At 33.4% G+C, this 25148-nt stretch overlaps 1 non-coding gene across 1 annotated transcript; it reads left to right on the top strand.

Moving 5' to 3' along the window:
* The first annotated feature begins 288 nt into the window (after nucleotides 1-288).
* On the top strand, nucleotides 289-395 carry LOC128295814 (small nucleolar RNA R71). The gene has a single exon (XR_008286363.1). It is a non-coding gene; the product is annotated as a small nucleolar RNA R71 (small nucleolar RNA).
* The last annotated feature ends 24753 nt before the right edge of the window (nucleotides 396-25148 follow it).

The raw sequence follows: 25148 nt of genomic DNA on the forward strand, positions 1-25148 counted from the left end.
AACTGTTAGACCCATTAGTGGTAAGATTCTTAAGCATTGAGGATATTGAGGATACTTGAGATGTGAGTGAAGTGAGAGCGTCTACTTCATGTATTCCAGCGACTCGTCTTCCTAACGTGGCTCGATTAGTTGACCGTTGATAATTGTTACTGGCGATCCTCTTGATGATTTTGTAAGCCTCATTATAAGACTTAGAAAGGAGAGCACCATTAGCAGAAGTGTCCACTACCATCCTCGTGTGAGCATTGAGACCATTATAAAATGTCTCAAGTTTGGATGCAATGTGGGATTCCGTGATGAGGGCAGTTCCGTAATAGCTCTTTGTATCATTCCCATGCTTCATACAAGGACTCATCATCCATTTGTTAGAAGGCAGTGATCTCGTTCCTCAACTTAGCATTCTTGCTAGGCGGGAAATACTTCTTGAGAAATCTTTCAGCTAACTCTTGCCATTTAGAAATTGAGTTTGGTGGCAATGAATTCAACCAGGCTCGAGCTCTGTCCCTTAGTGAGTACGGGAACAGCTTCAATTATAATGCATCTTCGGGTACTCTAGCTAATTTGAAAGAGTCGTTCACATCCATAAATAGTCTTAGGTGAAGATGAGGATCTTCAGTAGGCATTCCGCTGAATTGGCCCACAGTTTGAAGCATCTGGAACATGATTGGCTTCAGTTCGAATTGTTGTGCCTCGATTTTGGGTCTCTTAATGCCCGGATTAAGATCGTTAAATATTGGCACAATGTATTGTCTAAAGGCTCTATCCCTATCATTAGTAATAAGGATAGGATTTTGAGCAGGGTTTGCTCCATTTCCTTGGATTGGATTTTCAAAGTTCATTTCTTCGGTTCTTCTCTGGTTCGCTTGTCTTCTTCACTGTCAAAAGGTTCGTTCTATCTCAGGGTCTACAAGGAGTAAGTCAATAATCTGGTCAATATTCATAAACACCTAAAATTATCATAGAAAAATTAATTAAGTTAAAAATTAAACAGAAAAATAAACCAAAATGTAAAACTAACAAATTCACAAATAATGGCTTTTTAAAAAAATCCCTGGCAACGAAGCCAAGAACTTGGAACGACAGAAAAATGTGCAAGTGTACACAATCGCAACAAGTAATAAGTGACAAGTAATGTCGAGTTATCGTACCCACAAGGACTGTAAAAAAATTATTTATGATATTAATTGTAAAACACTTTGGTGAGGTAAAAAAAATTGGGTTTTAAAATATGGTCAAAAACTATTTAAAAACTAAGTAAATAATTAAAATAAAACAAAGTAGTTCTAATGCACGATTTCAAATAAGATTTAATGAAGGTAACATACTTGTGTTGGATTAATTATATTCCTTTAACTTAGAATAATTAAACTCATGTTTACATTGTTACGAATAAATTCACGACAACTCGGTAATTGGCTAACTTCTAAGCATACTCACATACAAAAATCCATTCATCTATTGACATATCCCTATGTCAATTCAATCGACTAAACAGATTCTAATAACCAAACACATTATTGCACATACATACTCATTAAATTGAACTAATCTCTTGCATATCCTTATGTCAATTCAAATGATTAATTAAATCTAATAAGTATATAAAAGATTATGTGAGGTCACAAGGCATCCCTACCTTGAAACAGTTTAATCACAATAATCTTGCAAGTTATGTAAGGCAATAATATCGCCAGGTATATTGCTAATTTAACCTTCAGCTACCTTAGAAGAATAAACATGCACTGATTAAGTAGTGTCAATTAATTATAATTTCAATCCATTTAAATAATTAATTCATTAGTTATTTAACAATTATATTGCAAAAATAACTTAGGCATGATTTTACTTAACCAAGCAATTTACTGAGGCCTATAACAGCATAAACATCATTTTAACAATTCAAGTAGGCAGAATATAATCAACCCAAAAGAAACTTAATTTTAAGCTAAATTGATTATAATAACCATTTAAATATCATAAATATTCATAAACATGTTCGTCAAAACAACAACAAAAATTAAAGAGATAGGGAACAAGAAGCAAATCCAGTGTTTCTCTGTGGCTTGACTAGTTGCTCTATTCTTTGTTCTTCGTTGCCCTTGGCTATCAAGGTGGCTTATGAACACCTAATTGCTGCTCCAAAATGGCTGATGAGAGCCTCTTTCCTAAGAGAAGAAATTGTCACTTGAACAATAAGGGAAATGGGATGGAAAAAGTGAGAGAAAAGTGAGAGAGGGGAAGAGAGAATGAGAGAATGTTGTGGAATGAGGGATGGTTTGAATGATCAGAAAGGGGTGGATTTTATAGCTGATTGTGGCTGGTAAAAATAGCAAATTACAGAAGCCAAAGAGTCCCCTATGGCCGGCCATCTACTTGGCAAGAGTTGAGACTTTCAACTTTGCTAAAAATGGCCTGGGGCAAATCTACAAAGCCACAATTAAAGGTGGGGTTTGAATGCAAATTAGAAGTCTTTCGAGGGCCTTTTTGCAAGCATATTTAATCAGATAAAATGCTGATTTGGGTCAACATATGGACGGTTCTGGGCTACCCAATTAGTGGCTGGTTCAGTTCATTCAATATGGTTCGACCAGTGCGGTTCAACTGGACCTTTTTCTCCATAATTAATTAAAAATAATTTATTTAACCCAAATTAAATTATGAATTAATACACTTTTGTAGACCGTCTTAGGCTGGAAATTCATGTGCCTCGATACTTCAAATTGCTTCTCGATTTTGTGCTTTCAGCAGTGTCAGTTGAGCCAATTTTCGCCCTTTGCGTGAATTAGTCGAAAATAGTCAAAATTAATCAAAATTGAGTATAAAATTAACTAAATTCACCATGTTCATATTTTTAACACAATTTAATTATTTTTCTACAATAATTTAACCGTATTTGCATGAATTTAAGTAAGAATGGGTATGAAAAAGTATATAAATTTTGTGTTTCCAATAAATTGTTGGTGTAACACCCCTCACCCGTATCCGACACCGGGACAGGGTTCGAGGTGCCACCAGACTTTACTCAAGCATACGCATGTAAAACTAGGCCATAAGATTTTGATCAATTTAAAACTTTTCATTTCATACTCAATCTATCCCTTAATAGGACTTATGAGACTCAAAACAGACATTCAAGATGATTTAAGTTTAAACTGAGAACTTAAGAAAAACTTGGAAAAGTTCATGCCTTAGGGTTCCACACGCCCATGTGACTCGACACACGCCCATGCCCTTAGCCCGTGTACAACACTAAATTTAGGGCACGGCCATGACACACGCCCGTGTGACCTACCCATGGACAATACTGACTTATAGACACGGCTATGGCACACGCCCGTGTGGCCTACCCGTCGACAATACTGACTTAAAAGTTTAAGTGCAGGGGACGCATGGCCATAACACACACCCATGGGGGTGAGCCGTGTGTCACACACAACCTAGACACATGCCCGTGTGTCTTGCCCGTGTGGACAAACTAGGCTATCTTCCAAGCCATTTTGCACAGCCTACACAAGATCATTTCAATATACTAATTCCATCCCAAAAGACATCAATTCATTCATAGAAAGAACATCATATACATTTACCAAAATAAATAATAGCCATTATCTAAGCTTAATACAAAATGAAGGGCTTTTATCTTAAGCCAATATACATAAACCATTTCTCAATAATACAACTTCCTAGTCTAGCCCTATACATGCCATGATAAAAAATATAAACCCAACTATACCGAGTATTACGGTTGATAGTGTGATTGATATCTCTGACTTCAAGGGATCCTTGAGAAATTTGGCAGTACTGAAAGAAAAGAGAAAGGAAAGAAAGTAAGCATAAAGCTTAGTAAGTTGCATATAAATAAATATACAACAACAGTTTCACCATTTATCATCATGCTCATAGCTTAAAGGTAAACATAACTTGACTTACTCATTACCGTCCACTCAAGTGACATTTTCTAATTGAGATCATTACACATGTATACCAAAATAGGTACCTGTAACACTCAAAACATTATCATACTTTCCTTATTAAATCTCTTTCTTAACTCTTAAAGTTGAACCTTTGGAATACTACTGGATATTCTATAAGCCTCAAACATGGGTTAGGTTGCCGATGCCATGTCCCAGACATGGTCTTACACTGGCTATCTTTATCGAGACCGGTGCCATGTCCCAGACATGGCCTTACACTAGCTTTCTGTATAAGTACTGATGCATGACCCAGACACGTCTTACACTGGCTACCATTATTGAGGCCGAAGACACGTCTTACACTGGCACTATCTCTACGCCGATGCCATGTCCCAGACATGGTCTTACACTGGCTATTGTAATGTGGCTGATGCATGTCCCAAACACTTCTTACTCTAGCTCTCGTCTCAATGTCGATGCCATGTCCCAGACATGGTCTTACACTGGCTCTCACATAACCCAATGTTATGGCATGAATATCCGGTTTGTTTCCTAGGGTTCTCACTGGATCTTTCTACTTTCTCAATCATAAATATGCATACTCAGTTCAAAATCTAGAAATTTATGCTATATCAAAATCAATAACAATCGAATACATGCATTTAATAATATAGTTGTATTATTTACATACAACTTACCTCGGTTTACAAAAAGTACTTGACTAGATGGCTTAATCGGATTGCTTGGCTTTGCTTGGGTCTAGGCTCGATTTTGGTAAATCTTAATCTATAATAGCAAAAATGTACTCATTTAGTCATTAATTAAAATTAGGCATTCATAATTTCACATCTTTGGTAAAATGACCATTTTGCCTTTAGGCCTTAGCAAAATGACCATTTTACCCTTATATTCGAAAATCAATTTTTATTGAATTTCTTCGTATTTCAAGCCTATCTAAACTCTTTTTACTCTTATAGCAACCCCAAATTCTCACTATTTCATACACTCATTACCTATTTTGCAACTTATGCAAAATGGTTTGTTTAGGTGTTTTCAAGCTAACACCTTTTTCAAAAGTTGCTTATAACACAACTAGGACTCATATTCCTCCATAAAAACTCAACATCTATCACAATTACATCCATGGAAAAATCCTAAACTCTTAACCATTTTGCAAGATATCACCCTCATTTGAAAGCTCATGCTTCAAGGGTCTCAAAAATGTGAAAATCTTGAAGAAAACTCATTAAAATCACTTACTTGTGGGAAGAATAAGTTGCTGCAAAATTTAAGCTTTCAAACCCCCTTTCATGGCTGAAAATTTCGGTGGAAAGAGATGAGAAGAAAAGAAATTGACAACCTTTTTCTATTTTGTTTCTTTTTGGTCAAAATAGCTACCAAATTTCTACCTACTTTTAAAATTTGTCTCCTCTATGTCTCATGGCCGGCTATGCCATCAATTATGTAATAACCTAAATTTTACGGCTATCAGAAAAGTGTATTTTCGAGTCTCCGTACTGAAAAATGGATCCTTAAATATTTATCAAAAATATTTAAAAAGTTAATTGAGTGGTTAATTAGAGTTTAATTAAGTGAATTTAGCTTAATTAAGGATAATTGGATAAAAAGATTAAATTGAATAGAGTATGAAAGTTTAATTATAGATTAAAAGAAAATAAAAGGATCAAAATGGCAATTTTGCCATTTAGCATAAGTGAGGTGGTATATAAAGTAAAAATCTAAGATTTTTACTTAGATTTTAATTATAATATATATATATATATTTATTAGTAATAAATGATATTAAATTAATTTATTATATTATATTATAAGATATTTATATGATAAATAAATTAAATTGTGACAAGTGTGTGATAAAAATAAAATACATGTGTGATAAATAATGTACATACATTTGTAATATATGTATGTATTTACTTATTATTTAAGTAAATATTAATGTTATTGTTATTAAATAAATTAGTATAAAGACAAATGTATAGTAAATAAAATATACAAGTATATGGATAAAAATACATACATTTGTAATATAAGTATTTGATTATTAATGGATATTTATTAATTGTAAAAGATATTTATTAATTAAATAAATATATTGTAAGATATTTGTATAATAAATAGATTAAAGAAAGACAAGTGTGATAATATATATGTATACAAATGTAAAATAGATATTGGATATTAAATAGATATTTTATTATAGTTGTTATTGTTATATTATATTATATATATTTATATAAAATGAAAGTAAAAGAAATAAAAAGAGACAGAGTGAAGAACGAAAAACAGATAAGGGAAAGAAAGAAGGAAAAAGAGAAAGAGAAAAAAAGGAGGAATTGAAGTTTTGAAGCTTTAAACTTAAATAGGTAAGTCAAATAAGTCCTTTTTACTAAATTTTAATGTTTTAGAAGCTTTGGAATAAGATTTTGTTGAAATTAAGTTGACATATTGAAAGTTATTAGGTTTTTAAATATTGTTCATGTTGCATAAAATGATGAATTTAGGGGTTAAATTGATAGAATTTTAAGTTAAAAGTGAAATAAGGATTAAATTGTAAAGTAATTCATAAGTTTTGAATTGTAGGGACTAAATTGAAAGAATTTCAAAATTATGGTTTTATGCTGAAATTAGAGAGCTGAAATTAGTTTAAAGTGAAAATTGAATGAAAATATTGAGTTAAATATGAAGAATAAAAGTTAGTCTCGGTTTAAGGACTAAATTGGAATTTAGGCGAAAGTTGGATAGAAATTGAAATATTTAATGTGAAAATTGAATGTTAGTGTATTGATATTTAATTGTTTTAATTTCCGTAGCTAACGTTGTCTCGGAAAATCTCGGCTAAGCAAGGAAATGACAAAGACAACTGGAGTTAGCTCGGAAATTACGGTTTGTATTTCTATATTCCGAACTTAGTCATTATTTGTTATATTTATATACATATGACAATTGTTAGTGTTAGAATTATGACGTTTACAATTGAAATGAATTTTTTTGGTATGCGATGAATTTATTGAATTTATATTGATTGAAATTATTTTGATTGAATTTATATTTATTTAATTAAATAATATATATGTTTTATGTAAAAATTTGAATATTGAATGAATGTTATATTGAAAAATATATTGATTGGAAATATGAGGAAATTGATATGAATATATGAGATTTGTGATATTTGAATATTTGATATTGAAAAGTGAATTGAATTGTATTGAATTATGAATTAATGTGAATAATTGCAGTATATTTGTTGAATTGAATGAAAATGTATGAAATTGTGAAAATGTGTGAATATATGTGATTATTAGAATGGTATATTGATGAAAGAATTATTGAATTGAGAAAGTGAATCAAATACCCTATTAACAGTATTGGGCTAGGTCGGATATAGTTGGCATGCCATAGGATTGAAAGAGTTCAGGGATACTTCGACCCCGAGTCGATGAGACACTGGGTGTCATTATGTTTCTTCGGATAGATTCGATGAGGTACTGGGTACCAACTTTCTTCGGCTACGCCGATGAGATACTGGGTGTTAACTTTGCTTCGAACTATCCGTTGAGGCACTGGGTGCCAAACTGGTGTGATTGGTTGGATTCGTGTATCCGCCAAGGTCCTAGTCCTGTTAATAGGGGTAAATAAGTGAAAAGATAAATTGAATAAATTTGATTGATCAATCTATTGAAATGAAACGAGAAATTGAATTGAGAATTGAAAATTGAGATATGAGATTGAAAACTTGAACCAAAGGTTCATGAAATGATTGGAGTTTTTGAATTGATGATATATGATGCCACTTGAAGAATTGAAATGTGATTTGAGATATATGAATCGTATGTATATAGTGAAAGTTATCAGGAATAGTAAGTTGATATGATATAAATGACATTGACTGTTATTGAAATGGATTAAAATGGAATATGATTGATAAGTGCATAGTTGAATATAGTCTATTGATATTGAATTGTGAATAAATTAAAGAAAGCTATACCGATTAGTAAGTGAAAGAATGGAATAAATAATAATGGATTTATTTAAGAATTGAACAATTATGCTATTGTGTTTATTATATGATTTGTATAGAATTTATATGGTAAGTAGTTGAAATTTATCTATGAAATAAATAATTGAATAATTGTAATTGTTATTATGATCTTAAGTATTTGTCATATTATTAAATGTTCGGATTATAGAAAAACCACTGAGTATACCTATACTAAGCGTACGGTTTGTTTCTGTGCGTAGGTTAAGGAAAGATAGAACGTTAAATCAACATCCCAAGCCGATCCTGAATTCAATAAGGTAAAGTGTGTTAATTATTGGTAATGGCATGTACCTAGGGTGTATTATGTGTGTGTCATTTTGAAATTGTAAATGTAAGGATGAAATAAATAGATTTAGGTTTGGTTATGATATATAATAGAATTTGGTTAATTTGGTATGAAATTGATTTATTTGATGATATTTGATATTTGAATAGAATTAAACATTGGATAATATGTAAATTTTTAAATTTGCCAAGTTGGTATTTATGTGTATATTAATTGTAAATGTCCGATAGGTCCGGTAATGCTCCGTAACCCTATTTTGGGGACGGTTTAGGGTTAAGGGTATTACAAATTAAGGGCCTATTTTCCCACTAAAGACCCCCAATTTTGGTTCTTTAATAAAATAACACCTTTAGCTATCAAATTATGACTTTTGCACTTAATGCGATTTAGTCCTTTTTCGCAATTGGGCTCACAATCGTTAAGATTAACTCGTCAAATTTTTCAAACACTAATATAATCATGCTATAATCTCATAATTATAATAAAATAATTTTCTCAACTTCAGATTTTTGGTCCCGAGACCACTGTTCTAACTAGGCCCTAAATCGGGCTGTTACAGTTGGTAAGACTGAAAATGTGTAAGTTATGTCTACAAATTTGAGTTATACCTTTGAATTTATGATAACACATAAGTAAACTATGTTATGCCATTGGTATTTTTATATATATAATCATGTTACTATTTATTCGCATGTGAACTTACTAAGCTTTATGCTTACTCCCCTCTCTTTTTCATTTTCTTATAGTACTACCAAGCTAGCTCGGGGATTAATGGACGTCGAAGGCTCGATCACACTATCAATTGAACGTTTGGGTATAATTAGTCTCAATATTTTGAGTATGGCATGTATAGGGACTTGGTCTTTTTGTTATGTGTCATATTGGACTAGTCAAATGTGTTGGCTTATGGAAATATTTGATTCATTTTGTATTTGGCCATTATATATGGTTCATATTGATTATTTGGATAGTAACCCTAAGCAATTATGCATTCATGCAATGTATAGTGCTTGATGTGATTGCTTGTGGATGAGATGTGTGGTGATTGACACATGTGCTAAATGAATTAATCATGGTTAATAAGTATGACCAAAACTAAGGTATAATTGAGTAATTTAAAAGTAGGTTTAGTATGATGAATGAATATGAAATTGGTGTGAAATGCCATATGAAAGCATGATGTTTTGGATAGGTGATATGTTGACATATCAAAGGCATGGATTAATCATATTTATAAGTTTTTGAGTGATAAACATACTATGTTGCATGCCATCTTAGATGAATGAGTAAATGAGCATTTAAGGGTGACAAATGGCTTGGAAAAATAACCTCAAATTTGTCCACACAAGTAGACATACAGGCGTGGGTCTAGGTCGTGTGTGACACATGGTCTGCCCCATGGGCGTGTGGTTAGACCATGTGTCCCTTGCATCCTAATTAATGCAAACAAAATGCCCAGTAGTAAACACACGGGCAGAGACATGGTCGTGTGTCTCAGCCGTGTAAAGAGCACAGCCTTAGGACATGGGTGTGTGCCCAGGCCGTGTGAAGTCTGCACCTGATTTTAGAATTTAATTCACCACACGGGCGTGTTATTTGGCCATGTGACCTTATTTTGGTTGATGACATTATAGTCAGAGAGTTACACGGGCTGAGGACACAGACGTGTCCCAAGCCACACGGGCGTGTGTGACCACACGACCACCCACACGGGCGTGTGACTCCCCAAAGTAGGAAATTTTTCTAAGTTACCCTAAAGTTTTCTAAAGTTCTCAGTTTAGTCCTGAACCACCGTCGATGTATGTTTTGGGCTTCATAGGCCCTTGTAAGGGACGATTTGCATGGTATTCAAAATTTTTAAATTTGAATGAAATTTTATGGGCCGGTTTCGCATAAATGTGTCTGGTAACACCTCGAACCCTCTCTTGACGTCGGATACAGGCAAGGGGTGTTACATGGGTCAAATTTCATACATGAACCCTAGCTCAAAATGTGGATAGAAATGGATAGATCATGCTTCGAGGACTTCAAAAATGCAAATAATATAAAAAACGGGGCTTGGGAGCACTTACAATCAAGCTTGAAAAGTTGAAAACCCTAGTTATGGAACCCTTGCAAATTTCGGTAGACTAGGAGGAAGATGGACACAATTTTTTACTTGATTTTTCCCTTTTTATTCTTTTATTTACTAAATGACAAAAATGCCCTTAAGGCCTTTCTTTCCAATTTTTCCTAGCCATGCCCATTTTTGTCCAAAATTTTAGAACTTGGTCAAATTGCTATTTAAGGACCTCTAATTAATAATGCAATTTCATGCTTGAAGCTTCTAGAACACAAGTTTTACAACTTATTCAATTTAGTCCCTAAAGTCAAATTGGACACCTTAGGCATATAATTTCTTCATGAAAATTTCACACAAACATGCAATCATATCATGGACCATCAAATAATCATAAAATAATTATTTCTATTTTGGATTTGTGGTCTTGAAACCACTGTTCTGACTAGACCCTAATTCAAGATGTCACAACTCTCTCTGCTTTAGGGATTTTCGTCCCCAAAAATATTACCGGTAAAAATATTTGGGTATTATTTTCTTATGGCCTCCTCGGGCTCCCATGTAGCCTCTTCAACACCATGTCTTTTCCATAACACTTTCACCAAGGCAATGCTTTTGTTTATCAACTGTTTGAATTTTCGAGCCAAAATCTTAACCGGTTCCTCACCATAAGTTATATCTGGTTGAATCTCAACCTCTATCGGTGAAATCACATGTGGAGGATTCGATCGATAGCAGCACAACATAGACACATGGAACACATCGTGAATCTTTTCCAACTCAGATGGTAAAGTCAACCGATAGGCAACCGGCCCTATTCTTTCAGTGACCTCATACGGTCCTATAAAACGAGGACTTAATTTTCCTTTTCTACCAAATCTCAAAACTTTTTTCCATGGAGATACTTTCAAAAATACCTTATCACCGACTTCATACTCAATTTCTTTTCTTTTTAAATCCGCGTAGGATTTTTGTCTATCCAAAGGAGCTTTCAAACAATCTCGAATCAGTTTTACCTTTTCTTTGGTTTCCTTAACCAAATCAACCTTGTGAATTTGATTTTCTCTGAGTTCAGTCCAATATAAGGGTGTTCGGCATTTATGCTGTAACACCCCGTACCCGAGACCGTCGCTGGAGTCGAACACGAGGTGTGAACAGACTTAATTCATTACTTAAACAGCTCAAACAATTTATTTTTAAAATTTTCAGTCAAGCTAACAATCTGCGTCATAGTCGCTTAAAAATTCATATCTCGAGTTACGAAACTCGAAATCCAATTCCGTAAATTTTTCCTAAAACTAGACTCATATATATATTTAATAATTGTTTTATAGAATTTTTGGTCAAGCAAATTAGTACAGTTTATTAGTTAAAGTCTCCCCTGTTTTAGAGTTTGACTGCTCTGACCTCTGTGTATTACGAATCAGATATCTCCTTGTACAGAGTTTCAATGACTATTCTGTTTGTTTCTAATAAAACTAGACTGAATAAGGAATCTGTAAATATAAATCATGACTTATAATTATCTTTGAAAAATTTATGGTGAATTTCCAAAGTTAGAACAGGGGATCTAGAAATTGCTCTGGAACTATTTCACAAAAATTTAAACATCTCATAAAATATAACTCATATACCTGTTTTGTTCCATCCATATGAAAATAGACTCATAATTCTTCAATTCCATATTTTATTCATCATCTAATTGTATCTATACTATTTTTAGTGAGTTTTCAAACTCACGTCAATGCTGCTATCTGAATCTATTTTATGGTAAATTTTACCTATTTCATGGTTTCTATGGATTAGCTAGCAATTTAGCATACATAACACCAAATATGATCATGATTAGCCATTCCAATGGCTAATCATTACCAAGCATTTCCATACCACTCAATAACCATATCATAAGACCATATACACAAAATGATTATAATGCTATACATGCTATACTCAAAATATACAAGCCATTATGCCAAGATGGTATATGGATAGTGTGAGCGTGCCTCCAACCGTTTCTGATTTCCTAGCTGGCTTGTCAACACTGCAAGGAATGAAAAGGAGGGAGTAAGCATAAATGCTTAGTAAGTTCACATGCAAATAGCAAGTAACACAACTATATACGCAAACATAAAACATCATTTGCATAATCATCACCGAGACATTCATATCACATTTTCATTTATCATCTTACCATATTGTTGTTATATCGAGTTTTCAACCCGAGGGTTAAGTACATACCTGTTCAAAGTATTCATTTCACAACACTTACCAATACGTCCCTTTCATCTCGAGTATTCCTCCATTTGAGTAGAATTTTACCCGTTGAACACATCGGAATATAATTCGGATACATGGAAAGTTTGCACATAAGTGCCACATATGTAGCCAAGCTACCATGTAACCCGCCCATAAGTGAACTCGGACTCAACCCAACGAGCTCGGGCGTTCACATCCATAAGTGAACTCAGACTCAACTCAACGAGCTCGGATGCCTAGTTACATCTCTCGAACTCGGACTCAACTCAACGAGTTCGGACATTTGCATCCATAAGTGAACTCGGACTCAACTCAACGAGCTCGGATGCCTAGTTACATCTCTCGAACTCGGACTCAACTCAACGAGTTCGGATGCTCAACCATCCTAGTGACATGTCACTTTTATCCTAATCTATTCCTAAGGTTCAAACGGGCGTTTTCCTCGATCACATATCTTTGCCATCTTCCACGGAATATCAAAATTGATACTTCGGTGATAGTTCATACTCATCAAGTAATTCACATAATTACATATTATTCAACAATAACCACAAAGCATAATATTTCATGATAATAATCAGCATCATATCATATAAACAACATTAAATTGCTTAAAATGACAATTATGTTACTACATTTACACATGAACTTACTTCGTATGCGAAAATGGCTACTTTTACCATTTCGTCCACAACTTGGTATTTTCCCCATTTTAGCCCGAATTTTAGTTTTCCTTGCTCTATCATTTAAAATATAGTCTAATTAGGACTCACATTATACAAATTGACCGAAAATCATATTTTGGCAAAATTACAGTTTTTCCCCTAAACTTTCGCATATTTACACTTTTTCCCCAAAGCTCGTAAATTAAACTTCAGCCTATTTTCTTATGTTTTATGACATGCTGATCATTTTTCCCTTCTATGGTAACATCAAATTCTCACTCTAACATGTACTTATGACTATTAGGTATTTTTACCGATTAAGCCCTTTTGCTCGTTTTCGCTTAAAACCGAGTAGTACAAGTTGTCTAACATAATTTAAAACCTCATATTCTATCATAAAACACCAAAATACACAAATTTCACCTATGGGTATTTTTCCAAATATAAACCCTAGGTTAAATTATTGCTAGCATAAGCTTAATCGAGCTAACGGATTCCAAAATGTAAAAATCATTAAAACGAGGCTAGAACGGACATACAATCGAGCTTGGAAGCTTGAAAACCCTAGCCATGGTTTCTCCTTGCTATATTCGGCCATGGGGTTGAAGATGAGCAAAATTGGCTTTTAATTTTGTATTTTAATTCATTTTACCCTAAATGACCAAAATGCCCTTACTACTAAACTTTCCAAAATTCCATCCATGTCCAATTTTGTCCATAGACTTAGAAATTGGTAAAATTGCTATTTAAGGCCTCCTAATTAATATTTCAAAACAATTTCATACTAGAAACTTCTAGAATGCAAGTTTTACAAATTATTCGATTTAGTCCCTAATTTCAATTTAAGCACTTTATGCATAAAATTTCTTCACGAAATTTTCACACAATCATGCAATCATATCATAGACCTCAAAATAATCATAAAATAATTATTTCTATCTCGAATTTTGTGGTCACGAAACCGCTATTCCGACTAGGCCTAAAATCAGGATATTACATATGCCCATACAATGCCTTATAAGGCGCTATTTTCAAGCTCAACGGATAACTATTGTTGTAGGCAAACTCCACCAACAGTAAGTACTTTTCCCAATTACATTGGAATTCCAATACACAACATCGGAGTATGTCTTCCAAGATCTGAATTACTCGTTCAAACTGACTATCAGTCTGTAGATGGAAAACAGTGCTAAAATTCAGCTTCGTACCCAAAGCTTCTTCTAAGTTTTTCCAAAACTGTGATGTGAACCTCGGATCTCTATTCGATACAATTGATATAGGTATTCCATGAAGTCTCACAATTTCACCAATGTACAATTCAGCTAACTTATAAAGTGGGTAATTGGTACTTACCGGGATAAAGTGAGCCGATTTAGCCAATCTGTCGACAATAACCCATGTGACATCTTTCTTTCTCAGAGTTAAAGGCAAACCTATCACAAAATCCATAGTAATCCGGTCCTATTTCCACTCGGGAACCATGATGGGTTGAAGTAAACCTGAGGGTACTTGGAATTCAGCCTTTACTTGCTGAAAAACTAAGCATTTCGATACAAACTCTAAGATATCTCTTTTCATACCATTCTACCAATACATTTTCTTCAAGTCATTATAAATCTTTGTACTACTCGGGTGAATTGACAAACAACTATTGTGTGCCTCATGTAAAATATTTCGAATCAACTCAGTATCCTTTGGAGCATAAATCCTACCACGGAATCTTAAACAACCCTCGAAGTCACTCAATAAATCAGGCTCACTGCTGGACTCATACTGAATTCTCTTAGCTTGCAACTCCTTATCAACTTTCTGAGCATCACAAATCTGTTGAAGAAAATTTGGTCTAGCTCTCAACTTGGCCAGAATCTAGCCATTATCTAACAAAGTTAGACGTGTATTCATAGCCCTCAAGGCAAACAATGACTTCCTACTCAAAGCATCGACGACCACTTTTGCCTTACCTGGATGGTAATCAATCACCAGCTCATAATCTTTTAACTGTTCTAACCATCTTCGTTGCCGCAAGTTTAAGTCCTTTTGGGTCATCAAGTACTTAAGACTTTTGTGATCGAGGTAGACATGGCATTTCATACCAAATAAATAATGTTGCCAAATCTTCAAAGAAAACACTATGGCGGCCAACTCTAAGTCATGTGTCAGATAGTTATTTTCATGAGGCTTCAATTGCCGCGAAGCGTAAGCCACGACTTTACCTTCTTGCATAAGTACACATCCCAAACCATTGAAGGAAGCATCACTATAAATCACAAATTCTTTACCTTCTCGAAGCTTTGTTGACACTTTCTTGACCACTCAAACTTAACATCCTTTTAAAGCAATCTTGTTATTTTATCACAAACTACCGATAGTAACCGGCTAAGCCCAAAAAGCTTTTAACCTTGGATACATTCTTTGGCGGTTTCTAATCGACGATAGCAGATATCTGACTAGGATCAACTCGGATAACATCACCTGAAACAATGTGGCCTAAGAATCCAACTTCTCGTTTACTGAACTTAGCATACAACTGTTTGTCTCTTAAAGTCTGCAAAATAGTTATCAAGTGTTTAGCATGCTCTGTCTCATCTCTCGAATATATCAAAATATTATCAATAAACACAACAAAAAACTTGTCCAAATATGGCCGAAATATTCAATTCATTAAATCCATAAACACAGCAGGAGCATTCGTTAACCCAAATGGCATAACAAGAAATTCATAGTGGCCATACCTCGTCCTAAAAGCAGTTTTAGGCACATCCAACTCTTTAACTCACAACTGGTAGTAACCAGACCTCAAGTTTATCTTAAAAAACCATGTCGCTCCTTTCAATTGATCAAACAAGTCATCAATCCTTGGTAAAATATACTTGTTCTTGATTGTTACCTTATTGAGCTGTCAGTAGTCTATACAAAACCTCATTGATCTGTCTTTCTTTTTCACGAATAATACAGGAGCACCCCACGGTGAAAAACCCAGCCTCACAAAACCCTTATCGGTCAATTCTTGCAACTATGACTTCAGTTCTTTCAACTCAGTTACGACCATCTTATATAGATCAATCGAGATAGATACTGCCTTTGGCATCACTTCAATACCAAACTCCACTTCTCTAATTAGAGGTAAACTCCAAGAATACATCCAAATATTCACATACAACAGGCACTGATTCAATCTTTAATTCAGATTCTTTTGTATTCAACACATAAGCCAAATAAGCTTTACATCCTCTTCTCATACATTTCTGAGCAGACATCGGAGAAATCACAATTGGCAACCCATTTGACTTATCTGATTCAACCCGAAGAGTTCCACCATTTTCACATTTCAATTCAATGACTTTCTATCTACAATTTACTATAGCATCCTGAAATGTTAACCAATCTATACCCAATATAACATCAAATTCATCAAACAACAACAACATCAAGTCAGCTGGAAAACAATAACCTCTTAGTGACATTTCTTACATACTTTATCAACTAAAACATGCTTGCCTAACGGGTTTGACACCTTAATCATAAATTTCGCAGGCTCAATAGGCATATTCATGCTATATACCAATTTCATGCACACATATGAATGAGTAAAACTAGGGTCAATCAAGGTAATAACAATAGAATCATAAAGAGAAAAAGTACCCGTGATCACATCGGGAGAAGATGCATCCTCACGCGCCGGTGCTCTAGCTTCGGATTTCACCGTTGTATCCTTCATTATATTTTTTTACTACTAGCCCTATTACTGGCATTTCTCAAGGGTCTCCCTTTTGCAGCCATATTACCCGGCCTTGTACTCTGAAATATTTCTTTCTCGACCATCTCCAGACAGTCTTTGATATAGTGGTCTTGAGAACCACAGTGGAAACAAGATCCATCGCTTATCCTACACTTACCAAAAAGACTTCTACCACATTGTTGGACTTAAGTCTGAAAGGTCTATCACTACCCATACTAGCTATAGATGTAGACTGAGATTTAAAACTCGAATTTTGCTTCTTACGATTTCTATACGAATGCCCAGCCAAAACATGAGAACGGGAATATATATATATCTGAATTTCTTAGACTGAGATGGAAGTGACATGCTCATCAGCCTCTTTCATATATCTCTAGCCTCAGCCTCGGTATTTCTCTTTTCCTTGATCATTTCCTCAGCTTTACAAGCCCGATCAACGAGCACAACAAATTCTTTTAGCTCAAGAATACCCATTAACACTCTAATATCCTCTTTAAGTCCATTTTCAAACCTTCTACACGTCTTAGCCTCGGAGGATACACACTCCCGAGCATATTTGCTGAGTGTGACAACCCTAATTTGACCCTAGTCGGAAAGTGGTTTCGGGACCACAAAACTGAGTCACAAAAAAATAATTAAATGTTATATTCTATGCTTATTATATGTGAAAGTGCATATGTGAAAGTTTCATGCTTTGATTTTGTCATTTGTATGTGAAATTATTAAATAGGACTTATGTGAGAAATTTTGAAAATGTGATAGGTTAATTTGTAGTGGCCAAATATTTTATGGTTTAAAATAGGTGGATTTGCATGTCAAATTTCCCACTTTAATTTGTAGTGGCCGGCCATAATGATGATGATAAACAATATATGCATTTTAAATTAGCATTAAAATATTTAATGGCTTTATATTATAAAATAAAGATAAATAAAATAAAAAAATGAGGAAAAGGACAAAACTTGTTCATCTTTGTTCTTCATAGCCGAAATTAAGAGAAAAAGAGAGGAAAAAGCTCAAGCACATTTGGTCATTTACTTAGCATGATTCAAAGGTATGTTCCATGTATTTTCTTGATATTCTTGCAAAATTAACATGGTCAAAGCATTACTTAGTTAACCCCTGTTTAAATTTTGAAAATTATTGTGTTGTGAGCATTTGGTCATGAATTGAATTGAAGGAAATGGTTGTTGTTTCATGTTCTTTTCATGAGTAATGGTAGATAGGTGAAGTTGAGCTAGACAAATGAGCATATATGTGCATTATGTGCTTATATGTGTATTCGGCCAAGGAAGTTTGATATGAAGCTTTGATAGGTTTGAGTAATGAATGGCCGAATGAGCTATAGGTTATGTATGGATGAATTTTATGCATATGTGTGTATGGCATTAGTAGTTAATGGCATTCAGCATTGTTTAATTAAAATTAGAAATGAATGCTTGAAAGTTAAATAGGTCGCTCTAATGACCAAATATGCTAAAAGCTAATATATGGACTAGTTGATAAATATGTGTTATGGAAATGTGAACAAATATCTATTTGATTTAGTTTTCGGCTATGGTTAATTGTATAATAAATTGGTGTAGATGTTTTGAATGAGATATGCACAATTATAAGTTGAGTTGAGAAATGATTTCTCAAATGTCTAAAATGATATTCGGCTATGGCATGTAAGCATGACTAGTTTGTGTTGAATGTTTTTAATTAAAAGAAGGTTATAAGTTGAGTTTAATGTTAAAAGAAATACTTGAAAAGATGCATAGTACCGAATGTGTTCGAATGTGACTTACAAGTACATAAATTTGAAAATGAAATGGTGATAGACTTAAGTGGACAAATGATACGAATGAATTGGTTTTGAAATGTATATGGTTGCCGTATGTATGTGTTTGATTGAGAAGTAAATTTGTTTTATTTAGCTCAAGAGCTTAGAGGACCAAAGTTGGATAGGGGAAAGGAGAAAGTAATCAAATAGCCGTTGTAATCGTTCGACAACATTCGAGGTAAGTTTTAAGTAATCAAACGTAAATAACAATTGATTATAATCTGATATATTATGTGAATTAGGTATTCCTTGTAAGGTATGGATTTAGCCGAATGTTAAAGATGAAATGATGGTGTATTGTATCATGCTTATATGGCCTAATGGCAAGTATAACATGTTGATAAATATGCAATGTGCTTTTATAATCGAATGATAAGTTTGAAACGAATGCGAGTGAAATGTTATGCATAAGCTATCGAATGCTAAGTGTGAAAATGAGATGAAAGAAAAGTGTTTGAGATGTATAATTATATATGTTCAAATGATGCTAGTACCTAATTGATATGATTATGTTATATGGAACTTGTTGATTTGATTATCGTACGGTACTATTCGGGCCTTCGAGCCTAGCAGGCTATAATGCCGGTGAGTTAATATTAGGCTTTGAGCCGGTGAGTTAATATCGGGCTTCGAGCTTAGCAGGTGTAATGCCGGTGAATGAGTTTAGACTTAAAGTCTAGCAGGCTTCGTGCCGGTGATGAATTCGAGTTTTAAACCTAATAGGCTAATTGCCGGTGATTTGATATAAATCTAAAATTTTGAGACTTCGTGATAAAATGACAATTGAAATCGTATAATACCTTAAGTTGGCCAGGTATGTATCTTTTACTTATATGAACTTGATTGGGATTGAATCCCAAGTAAGTAATACGATGTATATGTGAATAAGTATTAAGACTATATGTATATGATCCTGATACATTCGGCCAAAATGTGAAGTTATGTGAAAATATTTGATTTACTTATGTTATAGGAATTCAGATTCAAGTGAAGTTAATATGCTAAATATATATTAAAAGTTTGTATATATATTCAGCCAAATGGCAATATACCTAAGCAATGTCACTTGAGAATTTGATTGATCGATTTATAATTGAATTTAATTGTTTGCATTGCTTAAAACTTACTAAGCTTATGGAAGCTTTGTGACAGCCCTAATTTGACCCTAGTCGGGAAGTGGTTTCGGGACCACAAAATTGAGTCACAAAAATAATTAAATGTTATATTCTGTGATTATTACATGTGAAAGTGCATGTGTGAAAATTTCATGCTTTGATTTTGTCATTTGTGAGTGAAATTATGAAATAGGACTTATGTGAAAATTTAAGAAAATGCTATAGGCTAATTTGTAGTGGCCAAATAAATAGTAGTGCAAAATAGGAGGATTTGCATGTCAAACCTCCCATTTTATGTGTAGTGGCGGCCAAGGTGATGGGTATTAGATAATATATGTATTTTAGCATTATAATAGTTATAGTGGATGATGGTCATGATGAACAACATGTGCAAATTTTTTTATTGAAGTTATGGCATAGGTATGGCACAAATTAATATATGCCATTTTGTGTCATAAAATGTTTAGGAATAAAGAATAATAAGAATAACAAAAGGGAAGTAAAGGAAGGTTTTTGTTCATTCTTGGTTCTTCATAGCCGAAAATTGAGAGAGCAAATAGGGGAGGAAACCCTTGAATATTCGGTCACTAGGAGGAGGAAAATTGAAGGTAAGTTCTTGGTACTTTGCTTCTATTTTGATGTTCATGGGTTCTTCTTGATTATACCTTAACTCATGAAGCATATTTTTGATTTTTGGTTGTGTTGTGAGCATTCGGTCATGAATTGAAATGTGGGAAATGGTTGTTGTTTCATGTTCTTTTGATGAATAATGGAAGATAGGTGAAGTTGAGCCAAGCAAATGAGCATGCATGTGCCTTAGATGCTAAGGGGGAAAATCGGCTAACATGTTGTGTGTGAACTTGGATAATATGGAGTAATGTTTGTGCTTTAAAATGATGAAATTGAGTTTGTGCTTAAGTGAAATTATAGGTATGTGATGATGGATTTGTGATATGCATGTTTAAATAACATGCATGCAAGGTATGTGTGAAAGAGTGATTTGGTAATAAATCTGCTTGGGACAGCAGCAGTAACAAGATTTTGGAAAATCACCATAAATTGTGGGAGATGAGTTAGAAGCTTAATAAATTATGTAATTAAATCTTAATGAGTCTAGTTTCTTATAAAAGAAATCGTGTAAAAAAAATAATTTCCGATAATGAGATATTTGAAGTGATGTGGGACAGGGTCAAAATGACTTCTAGATCCTCTGTTCTGTTTTTATAAAAATCATTATAAATTTAAAAAAAATGGTCCTAAGATGAAATTTATATTTTTATACTCCTTAATGAGTCTAGTTTCAAATGAAATAAACGAGAACATATTTTGAATTCTGTACAATGAGAAATTTGATTCATAGTGAAGAGTGGTCAGATTAGTCAAACAGTGAAACAAGGGAAACTTTAAGAAAAATCTGGTATTGATTGGCCAAACCAAAAATTCTTAAAATTTTATGGATAAAATATATATGAGTCTGTTTTCAGAGAAAATTAACGGAACTTGATTTGGAGTTTTATACCTCTAGTTATAAATGATTTAGTGACTATTGCTTAGAAGACAGCTTGCAGTGTAATTATGATTATGTGGTAAAAATTGACAAAAAAAAAATAGTTAATGAGTTGCTTATTGATTTCTTATAAGCTTACTACGATCAATAGGTGTGAAAGTAGAATGTATATATATATATATATTATATTTTGAAAGTGATGCTTGAATAGTCGAATAATGACTAGTTTAAAATCTTTGAATTGAAGCTCAAAAGCATAGAGGGGCAAATTCGGATAAGGGAAAAGAGAAAGTAATCGAATAGCCATTGTAATCATTCGGCAACCTTCAAGGTAAGTTCTTAAGTGTTTAAGCTTGATTCCCTTTTATATGCCTAAGAGTTAAATTAATATGGCAAGGAGAATGTAAATTTTATTTGGTTAATGTGCCGAATATGTAATGATTTAAGGCTATAAGCCGATTATGACTATTATGCTTAAGTTGAATTGGATTTGGAAATTTGATGCACTAAATGAGTGTTACAATGAATAAACTATGCTGTATATGTGCTGGTAGAGATATCACGATTTGTGATTATTAAATATCTAAAGGAAACCATGATGTGTATAAAATTATTATTATTAGTCCTTTGTGGTAGCCGAATATGGCTTGGCACTAAAGTGATTAAATGTGAACTTCGATGAGGTAAACTGTTAAGAGTGTGGTGCTATAAGACTATGGGCTAATATGATATGTGGATTCGTTCCATAAAGTAAATTATTCAGGTACGAACAACCTAATTAAGTACATGTGAATTAAATGAATTTGATGATTGGTGTGAATTGAAATGTAAATGATAGTGTTCATATGAAGCTTATATCCGAATGTAGCAAATGACTACTAATGTGATATGTTGAATGAGATGTGTTAATATATGATTAAATATGCATGATATTTGATGTGTATCCGGGCTTAAAAACCCGCAGGCTATATGCTGGAATTATATTCGGGTTAAATCCCGTAGGCTTCGTGCTGGTATTATATCTGGGTTAAATCCCGCAGGCCTAGTGCTGGTATTATATATGAGTTTAAAGTCCCGTAGGTTTCGTGCTGGTGTTATGTTCTGGTTTTATACCTCGCAGGCCAAGTGTTAGCGAATTTGATAAAGTATATGACTACGAGATCCTATGCTAAGATGATAAATTGAACTTGTATTACACATTAAGTGATTCTGGCATGTGATATATATATATATATATATATATATATATATATATATATGTGAGATTGATCTGACGGGAATTAAGAATGTGTAATGAGAAGCATATGAAAAGATGTTGTAAATTCATATGTATATTTGTATATGTGTGAATTCAGTTATTATGCAAAGTTACAAGATAGTTGTTATTTATTTGCATGCAAACTTACTAAGCTTAATTCTTACCCCCTTTATATTTCTTCTTTTAATAGTTTTGTCAAGCTAACTCGGGGATCGTAAAGTATGTCGGAGGTCCGGGCACACTATCACAAGGATTATTTTGGTATAGCTAGACGTTTCATTTTGAGTATGGCATGTATAGCATCGTAACCATTTTGTGTGTATGATCTTATGATATGGCCAATGAATGGTATGTAAATGCTTGATAATGATTAAATATTGGAATGGCTAATCAAGGACATGTTTGGTGTTATGTATGCCTAAATGCTAGTTATTCTATGGAAATCATGAAAAATGTGAAATTAGCTTTAAACAGTATCGGACAACAGTAATGATGTAAATTTGAAAAATCACTAAAAATAGTAGAAATGGATTTAGATAGTGAATAAGATATATAATTAAATCTTATTGAGTCTATTTTCATATTAAAGAAACAGAGTAAATAAAGGAGTTTTATTTTATGAGATATTTAAATTTTGGTGAGACAAGGTCAGAGTGGTTTCTAAATCTCCTGTTCTGAATTTAGAAATTCACTAAAAATTGTAAAAAAATAATTAGGAGTTATAATTTATATGTATAGATTCCTTATTCAGTATAATTTTAAGAGAAATAAATATCATGGTTATTTGAATTCTGTATAGGGAAAGATTAATTCGTAGTAAACAGAGGTCAGAGAAGTCGAACACTAAAACAGGGGAAACTTTAACTAATAAACTGTACTAATTGGCTAGACCAAAAATTCTGAAAAAAAAATAGTAAGAAGATATATGAGTCTAGTTTCAGATAAAATTTATGGATTTGAATTTTGAGTTTCGTAACTTGAGTTATGATTTATTTAGTGACTACGATGCAGATGGACAGTTTATTTATGAAAGATGAAATAAATTGTTTTGATTTGTTTAAGGATCGAAAAATTTTTATTGATTCCGGTTTGTTCCCAAACCATTTCAATTTCATGTTTTAGGGTCTTGAGGGCCCTTTTTAGGGACATAATGAATGAATGAAACTATATTAATTTTAAAAGAAAATTTTTATGCCCCTAATTAGTAAGCTAAGTCTGGTAATGCCTCGTGCTCGACTCTGGCGACGGTCTCGGGTAAGGGGTGTTGCATATTTTCCTTTATTTCACATTTTTACTATTCATTTTTACACTTTTTACAAACAAGTCCTTTTTAGGTGTTTTTACTAAAAATCACTTCGTAAAAGATGTTCATCACACATCAAACATTCATAATCTTCCATTAATCATCAAAATACAAACATGTCACACATGGTCAGATTTCATACATGAACCCTAGCTCAAAATATAGCTAGAAATGGATAGATCATGCTTCAAGAACTTAAAAAATGCAAAGAATATCAAAAAGGGGATTTGGGAGCACTTACAATCAAGCTTGAAAAGTTGAAAACCCTAGCTATGGAACCCTTTCAAATTTTGGCACACTAGGAGGAAAGTGGATACAATTTTTGACTTGATTTTTCCCTTTTTATTCTTTTATTTACCAAATGAAAAAAATGCCCTTAAGGCCTTTCTTTCCAATTTTTCCTATTCATGCCCATTTTTGTCCAAAATTTTAGAACTTAGTCAAATTGCTATTTAAGGACCTCTAATTAATAATCTAATGCAATTTCATTCTTGAAGCTTCTAGAACACAAGTTTTACAACTTATACAATTTAGTCTCTAAAGTCAAATTGGACACCTTAGGCATAGAATTTCTTCATGAAAATTTCACACAAACATGAAATCATATCCTGCCAAGGGGTAGGCCTTTTTTTTTCAAGACCCCCTTTCGGAAAACGCATTGGCTTTCACTCAAGTTCGAGATCCATGAAAATTTCACACAAACATGCAATCATATCATGGACCATCAAATAATCATAAAATAATTATTTCTATTTCAAATTTTTGGTCTCGAAACTACTGTTCCAACTAGACCCTAATTCGGGATGTTACAAGATTATGACAATACATAAGATCACATTTAAACAATAATTTGGCACTTAAGGCTATGAAATATAAAAGTGGGCTCTACCAACACACATCGGATACACAGATCTCCAACACACCAATTGAATCATAGAGTCGAACATATCCCAAAAAGTGAAGAATAAAGCTAACACTCTCCAACATACCAAACATGTCCCATTGAATGAAGCTTAGCTCACATTATCTCTCCAACCTGTCCTAGGGCCTCAATGCCCCAAAACACAATACATATAGGTGAGTACTTACAATATTATGGCATGTGACAGCCCTAAATTGACCCTAGTCGAAAAGTGGTTTCGAGACCACGAAACC

The sequence above is a fragment of the Gossypium arboreum genome, chromosome 7 (assembly GCF_025698485.1).
Source record: "Gossypium arboreum isolate Shixiya-1 chromosome 7, ASM2569848v2, whole genome shotgun sequence".
Classification (NCBI taxonomy): domain Eukaryota; kingdom Viridiplantae; phylum Streptophyta; class Magnoliopsida; order Malvales; family Malvaceae; genus Gossypium; species Gossypium arboreum.